Source organism: Pongo abelii, chromosome 13 (assembly GCF_028885655.2).
Source record: "Pongo abelii isolate AG06213 chromosome 13, NHGRI_mPonAbe1-v2.0_pri, whole genome shotgun sequence".
NCBI lineage: Eukaryota > Metazoa > Chordata > Mammalia > Primates > Hominidae > Pongo > Pongo abelii.
In genome coordinates this window covers 16,970,164-16,978,360 of record NC_071998.2, presented here as the reverse complement: position 1 = coordinate 16,978,360, position 8,197 = coordinate 16,970,164, and the positions used below count along the sequence as shown (strand labels likewise).

At 36.7% G+C, this 8,197-nt stretch overlaps 1 pseudogene; it reads left to right on the top strand.

The window, feature by feature from the left end:
* The first annotated feature begins 915 nt into the window (after nucleotides 1-915).
* LOC129048052 (armadillo repeat-containing protein 8-like) lies at nucleotides 916-2,239 on the top strand (annotated as a pseudogene).
* Nucleotides 2,240-8,197: the final 5,958 nt, after the last annotated feature.

Below are 8,197 nucleotides of genomic sequence, written 5' to 3'. Positions count from 1 at the left end.
TCAAAATGACAGGAAAGAAAGGAAGAAAGGAAGGAAGGAAGGAAGGAAGGAAGGAAGGAAGAAAGAAAGAAAGAAAGAAAGAAAGAAAGAAAGAAAGAAAGAAAGAAAGAAAGAAAGAGAAAGAGAAAGAAAGAAAGGAAGAAAAGGAAGGAAGGAAGAAAGGGAAGGAAGGAAGGAGAAAGAAAGAGAAAGAGAGAGAGAGAATGCATAACCATACTAGAAAGCAAGAAGGAGCTCTATCAGGGACATGGAAATTACCAGAAGACCCTGAAAGATAGAGAGCAACTGGGACTAGATCAGAGTAAACACATCAGCCAACATGGCCACAGACTGTAGGAGCACTCAGGATGTGCTCAATACCCACAGTACAAGAAGTGGAAGCAGAATGGGGCTGGCAACAGACCACAAGAGAAGGAGGAAGAGGAGGAAAAGGAGGATAAGAGGAAGGAGGAAAAAGAATTCTGAAACTTTAACACAGGTCTTTTGAAATAAACTAGTCAGAAAAGAAAATGAGAATTAAAAAAAAAAAGAAAATGAGAATAAAAAAGAATGAGAGCAGCCAAGCGGGAAGGCTCAAGATGGTGTGCCTGTTGGAGACCCCAATCTGCATGAGCTTCCTTTCAGACCATGAATGAAAGTTACTGGAATTCTCCAGTCCTGTCACTCCAAAGGAGCTACTGTTTACAGATGCCACAGTGACACCGCACCTCATGGCACTGCTTAGCAGGTTCCACTATATCCAGGAGTACATCTGTCAGATCGTCTCACACTGCTGTAAAGGGGTCAGATCATCAAACAATTTTATTTAGCCGTGGTGCAGTTAAGAATATTGCTCACTTACTCACCTCATTCTTCTACAAAGTTCAAATGCAAGCACTGAAATGTTTCTCAGTTTTACCCTGGTAAATGTTTTAGTTGATGGAGAATTGTTACCACAGATTTTTGTGATGATGTTACAGAGGGATAAGCATATTGAGATGCAGCTTACATCAGCAAAATGTTTAACTTACACGTATACAGCTGGAGCAATTCAGACAGATAACAACTGTATTAAAGACATTGTCTTATTTGGTTCAAATGTGCAGTAAGAAGAGATTACTAGAGGAGAGAGTTAAAGGAGCTGAGACATTTGCCTATCTGATTCAACCAGATATTGAGCTACAGAGAATCGCTAGTGTAACTGATCACCTCATTGCCATGCTTGCTGACTATTTCAAGTATCCCAACTCATTGAGTGCCATCACTGATATTAAAAGGCTTGATCATGTTTTAAAACACGCTCATGAACTCTGCCAGGCTGCATTTAATCTCTACGACTCTCTTAGAGCAAATGATGAAGACATTCAGAAGAAAAGCCCTGAGACTGAAAATATGATGGACTGAATTGTGACTGGCTTGTCTGAGTCTAGTGTCAAGGTGCGGTTTCCTGCTGTCAGATGTTTGCACCGTTTATTCAGATCTGTGCAGCAGCTTCAAAACAGTTTCTAGGATCACACTCTGTGAAAACCTTTAATGAAGATTTTACAAAATGCACCAGATGAAGTCCTAGTAGTAGCATCTTCCATGGTATATAATCTTCTTGAATTTTCTCCAAGGAAAGAGTCAATTTTAAAATCAGGAGTTGTAAAGCTACTTTGTGGATTAACCCTGAGTGAAAATCCTGCTTTACGAGTGAGCAGAATTTGGGCTTTAATGAATATGGCATTTCAGGCTGAACAAAAAATAAAAGCAGACATGTTACAAAGCTTGAGTACTGAACAGCTATTCTGGTTATTATCAGATCCAGATTTGAATGTGCTGATGAAGACACTGGGACTTCTTAGAAATCTCCTCTTGACCTGGCTTCATATAATAAAATAATGAGTACTCATGGAAAGCAAATTATGCAAGCTGTCATCCTTATTCTGGAAGGGGAACATAACTTTAAGGTCAAAGAGTAGATACTGTGCATCTTAGCCAATATAGAAGATGAGACAACAGCAAAGAATGTATTATGACCAATGATGATATCCTTCAGAAAATCAAATATTACATGGACCATTCACATGTCAAACTGCAGCTTTCAGTTATGTTTTGTACATCAAACCTCATATGGAATGAAGAGGAAGGTTCACAAGAATGCCAGGATAAATTATGAGACATGGGCATCATAGATATTCTACATAAACTGAGTCAGCCACCAGATTCAGACCTTTGTGACAAGGCAAAGATGGCACTGCAGCAGTACCTGGCAGGATGAGAGTGCCCCTAGGCACCTGTGAGCATCCTACATCCTTGTTTAAGAAAGTACAGGTGGCTCAGGCCTGTAATCTCAGCACTTTGGGAGGCTGAGGCAGGCGGATCACGAGGTCAGGAGATCAAGACCATCCTGGCTAACACGGCGAAACCCCGTCACTACTAAAAATACAAAAAATTAGCCGAGCGTGGTGGCAGGTGCCTGTAGTCCCAGCTCCTCAGGAGGTTGAGGCAAGAGAATGGCATGAACTCAGGAGGCAGAGGTTGCAGTGAGCTCAGATCACACCACTGCACTCCAGCCTGGGCAACACAGCGAGACTCTGTCTCAAAAAAAATTAAAAAAAAAAAGAAAAAGAAAGTACAGAAACTAGTTTCATTTGATTCCTTCTATTTGCACAAGTTGCCTTGGACTGCAGGGAGCTGTTGTGCAAAAGTAATTTAGTAGGCTTAGATCTCAAATTCACCTTGAGAACATTTTTTGAGGTAGCAATTTCCTCAGAAGATTACTGTGTTTTGTTTTAGTTTTTTCTTAGCTACATGGACTCTTTATTAGAACAATCAATCATTTTCCTTTGGACCTACAATCTTTTGCCTATGCTGCAGCCACTTTGTGAGTGAGAATGAATATGTCTGTGTGAACACACAGGTGTGTGTTTGTGTGTGCATGTACATGGGCCAGAATGAATGTATATGTGTGTATGAGGGATACCTCACATTTTTCTTTTTCTTATTTTGTGTGAAAATCTATTTTCTACAGATTTTCCAGGTTTTAAGCATTGCTTGCTGTATAAAAACTTTACTGAATTATATAAAGTTTGAATGAAATGTTATTTTAAATACAAAACAATTGTTAAGTGTTCAATAAAGGTTATGCTGAATTTCGATCAGATGAATATTTGTAAGTAAAAAATATATACATGTCTGAACCTGAAAAAAAAGGAATGAAGAAAGTCAATGAGACTTAAGAGAAATAATTAAGCAAAGAAATAGCTGTACTATAGAAATGCCAGAGGGATAAGAGATAAACAAAGGCACAGAAAACCTATTTGACAAAACAATAGCTGAAAAGTTTACAAGTTTTGGGTGAGACGTGGACATCTAGATCCAGGAAGCACAAAGATCCCCAATTAGATTCAACCCAAAAAGATCCTCTCTGAGGCACATTATAATCAAATGACCAAAAATCAAAGACAAAGAAAGAAATCTAAAAGCTATAAGACAAAAGCATCAAGTCACATATAAGGGAATCTCCATTAGAATCTCTGCAGATTTCTCAGCAGAAACCCTGCAGGCAAGGTGAGAATGGGATGACATAGTCAAAGTGCTGAAAAACCAAACAAAACAAAACAAAACCCCTGTTAACCAAGAACACTATATCTAGCAAAACTCTCATCCTTCAGAAATGAAAGAGAAATAAAGACCTTCCCAGATAAGCAAAAACTGGGGGGATTTATTACCACTAGACCAGCCTTAAAAGAAATGCTTAAAGGAGTGCTGCAACTGGAAGCTAAAAATCAATAACCAGTAGAGGTACATTCATAATCAAACTGATACTACCCCAGTGTTATAATGGTGCTATGTAAATCTTTCATTGCTTTAGTATGAAAAGTAAAAGTCAAAATGGTCAATAAGAGCTACAATTAGTGGCTAAGGAACATGCAATAAAGATATAAATTAAGGCAATGAAAATATAAATTGTGGAAGGAGAACAATAGTATGGAGTATTTTTATGCAACCAAAATTAAATTATTATCAGCTTAAAGTTGTCTATTATAACTACAAGACTCTGTGTTAGCCCCGTAATAACTACAAAAAAAAAAAAGAAATTAAAAAAGACACACAAACAAGAAAAAGAAAGTAAACAATGGTTAATAACACAGAAAAACACTGAACCAAAGGTAAACAGTAAGAGAGGAAGAAAAAAGAATCTACCAAACAGTCAGAAAACAAATGGCAGGAGTACATCCTACTTATCAATAATAACCGTGAATATAAATGGATTAAATTATCCAATTTAAAGTGAGCTCCTGAATGGATTGAAAAATAAGACCCAACTATATGCTCCCTACAAGAGACTAGCCTCACTGGTAGACAAGCACAGACTGAAAGTAAAGGAATGGAAAAAGATATTTCATGCAAACAGATACCAAAAGTGAGCAGGAGTACTCATACTCCTGAAAGGATAAAAGAGATAGACATTTTATCAGATAAAATAGATTTTAAGTAAAAAACTATAAAAAGCAACAAAGGAGGTCATTATCTAATGACAAAGGAATCAATCCAACAAGTGGATTAACAACTGTAAATATATATGCACTCAACACTGCAGCACCCTAATATGTGATGAATATGTAATATTATGAATAATATATCATGAAGCACCCTAACATAAATGAATATTATTAGATCTAAAAGGAGAGATAGATTGTAATACAGTAACAGTAGGTTACTTCAGCATCCCCCTTTCAACAAGGGACAGATCATCTAGACAGAAAATCAAGAAAGAAACATTAGACTTAGGCCAGGCATGGTGGCTTATGCCTGTAATTCCAATGCTTTGGCAGTCCAATGCAGGAGGATCACTTGAGGCCAGGAGTTCAAGATTAGCCTGAGCAACATAGCAAGACTCCTTCTCTATAAAATTTTTTAAAAGTTAGTTGATCTCGGTGGCACATGCCCTGTCTCTATAAAACAAACAAACAAAAAACAACAACAAACAAACAAAAAACAAGAAACATCAGACTTAAACTGCTCATAGTCCAAATGGACTTAACAGACATGTACAGAACATTTCACCCAGCACTGCAGAACACACATTCTCCTCAACTGCACATGGAACATTCTCCAGGATAGATCATGTATTAGGCCACAGAATAGGTCTTAACAAATGCAAGATGTTGAAATCATTTCAAGAATTTTTATATTGACCACAATGGTATAAAAACTAGAAATCAATAACAGAAGGAACACTACAGCAGAAGTACAAATGTATGGAAATTAAACAACATGCTCCCAAATAACCACTAGGTCAATGAAGAAATTAAAGAGGGAATTTTAAAGTTTATTGAGGAAAAATAAGAGTGGAAACACATTGTACCAAAACCAATGGGACACAGCAAAAGCAGTTCTAAGGGGGAAGTGTATAGCCATAAATACCTACATCAAAAAAGAAGAAAGATTTCCAATAACCTCATGGAACTAGAAAAACACAAACAAACCAAACCCTAAATTGTTAGAAATAAGTAAGTAATAAAGTTGAGGTCAGAAATAAATGAAACAAGGCCAAGAAAAGCAATTTTTACTTCATTTATTTTTTATTTTTTTATTTTTTTTGAGATGGAGTCTTGCTCTGTCACCCAGGCTGGAGTGTAGTGGTGTGATCTCAGCTCACTGCAACCTCTGCCTCCCAGGTTCAAGTGATCCTCATGCCTCAGCCTCCCCAGTAGCTGGAATTATAGGCTTGTGCCACCATGCCCAGCTAATTTTTGTATTTTTAGTACAGACAGGGTTTCACCATGTTGCCCAGGCTGGTCTCCAACTCCTGACCTCAGGTGATCCACCTGCCTCAGCTTCCCAATGTGATGGGATTACAGGCATGAGCCACCACACCAGGCCAAAAAAAAGCAATTTTTAAAAACTTAGCAAAAAAGAGTTACTTTTCTGAAAAGATAAAATCGACAAACCTTTAGCTAGACTAACAATAAAGAGAGAAGATGCAAATAAAGTCAGAGATGAAAAAGGATACATTACAACTGACACCACAGAAATACAAAGGATCATAAGAGACTCATGAATAACAACTATATGCAAACAAATTTGAAAACATAAAAGAAAAGGATAAATGCCTAGACACATATAACACCCGAAGGTTAAATTATGAAGAAACAGAAAACCTGAATAGAGGAAAAACAAGTGAGAAAATTGAGTCAGTAATAAAAAGTTTTTCATCACAAAATGTCCTTGACCCAATGGCTCTGCTGCTAAATTCTATCAGACATTTAAAGAAAAGCTAATATCAATTCTTCTCAAACTATTCCAGAAAATTGAGGAGAGGGAAATAGTTCCAAATGCATTTTACAAGGCCAGCATTATGCTGATTCCAAAACCAGATGAGGGCACACAATAAAACAAAACTGCAGGCCAATATCTCTGATAAACATAGATGCAAAAATTCTCAACAAGGTGTTGACAAACCAAATTCAATAGCACATTAAAAATATCATTCACTATCATCAAGTGAGATTCATCCCAGGAATGGAAAAATAGTTCAATAAATGCATTTCAATACATGTGATACACCACATTAACAGAAAGAAAGACAAAAACCACATGTTCACTTCATTAAATGCTGAAAAAGCATTTGACAAAATTGAATATCCCTTCAAAATAAAAACTCTCAACAAATTAGGCATAGAATATATGTGCCTCGATCCAATAAAGGCCATGTATGACAAGCCCACAGCTAACATAATACTGAATGGGGAAAAGCTGAAAGATTTTTCTCTAAGATCAGGAATAAGACAAGGATGCCCACTTTCACCACTTCTATTCAACATAGTACTGGAAGTCCTGACCAGAATAATTAAGCAAGAAAAAAAAAAATAAAAGGCATTCATATTGGAAATGAGGAAGTCAAATTGTTTCCATTTGCAGATGACATAATCTTATATCTAGAAAGTCTTAAAGACTTGACAAAAAACTATTAGAACTAGCAAATGAATTCAATAAAGTGTCAGGAGGCCAAATCAAAATATAAAAATATCATTGCTATACAGGGAAGGAAGGAAGGATGGAAGGAAGGAAGGAAGGAAGGAGGGAGGGAGGGAGAGAGGGAGGGAGGGAGGGAAGGAATGGAAGGAAGGAAGGAAAAAAGAAAGAGAGAGAAAAAACAAACAAACCCCTAGGAATAAACTTAACCAAAGAGGTGAAAGATCTCTACACTGGAAACTATAAAACATTGATAAAAGAAATTAAAGAGGACACAAATAAATAGAAAGATGGTCCATGTACATAGATTGAAAGAATTAATGTTGTTAAAATAGCCATAAAATACCCAAAGCAATCTATAGATTTAATGCAATCCCTATCAAAACACCAATAATATTCTTCACAGAAATGTAAAAAACAATTCTAAAATGTATGTGGAATCACAAAAATCTCCAAATAGCCAAAGCAATCCTGAATAAACCTGGAGGCATCACACTATTTGACTTTAAAATATACTATTAATACAAAGCTATACTAACCCAAACAGCATAGTGTTGGCATAAAAAGAGGCACGTAGAACAATGGCACAGAACAGAGAGCCCAGAAATGAATTCATGAATCTACAACTAACCGATTTTTCACAAAGGTGCCATGAACACACATTGGGGAAAGGACACTCTCTTCAATAAACGGGGGTGGAAAAATTGGATATCCACATGCAGAAAAATGAGACACCCCCACTACCTCTCACCACATACAAAAATCAAATCAAAATGGTAAAGACTTAAATGTAAAACTTAAAACTATGAAACTATGAGAACATCAGGGAAATGCTTGATGATATTGGGCTGGGCAAGGATTTTTAAAGTAAGCCCTCAAAAGCATAGGCAACAAAACAAAAACGACAAACGGGATTACACCAAACTAAAAAGCTTTTGTGCAGTGAAGGAAAGAGCTGACAGAGTGACAAGACAACCTACAGAATGGGATAAAAGATTTGCAAACTATCTGACAAGGAGTTAATACCCAGAATATATAAGCAACTTAAACAACTCAACAGCACAACTAGTTATTTAACCCAACAAAAAAATGGGCTAAAGAACTTAATAGCCATTTCTCAAAAGAAGACATACAAATGGCCAACATGAAAAATTTCAACATCACCAATCATGAGGGAAATGCAAATCAAAACCACAATGAGATACCACCTCACTACAGTTAGAATGGCTATTCAAAAAGACAAAACAAAACAAGT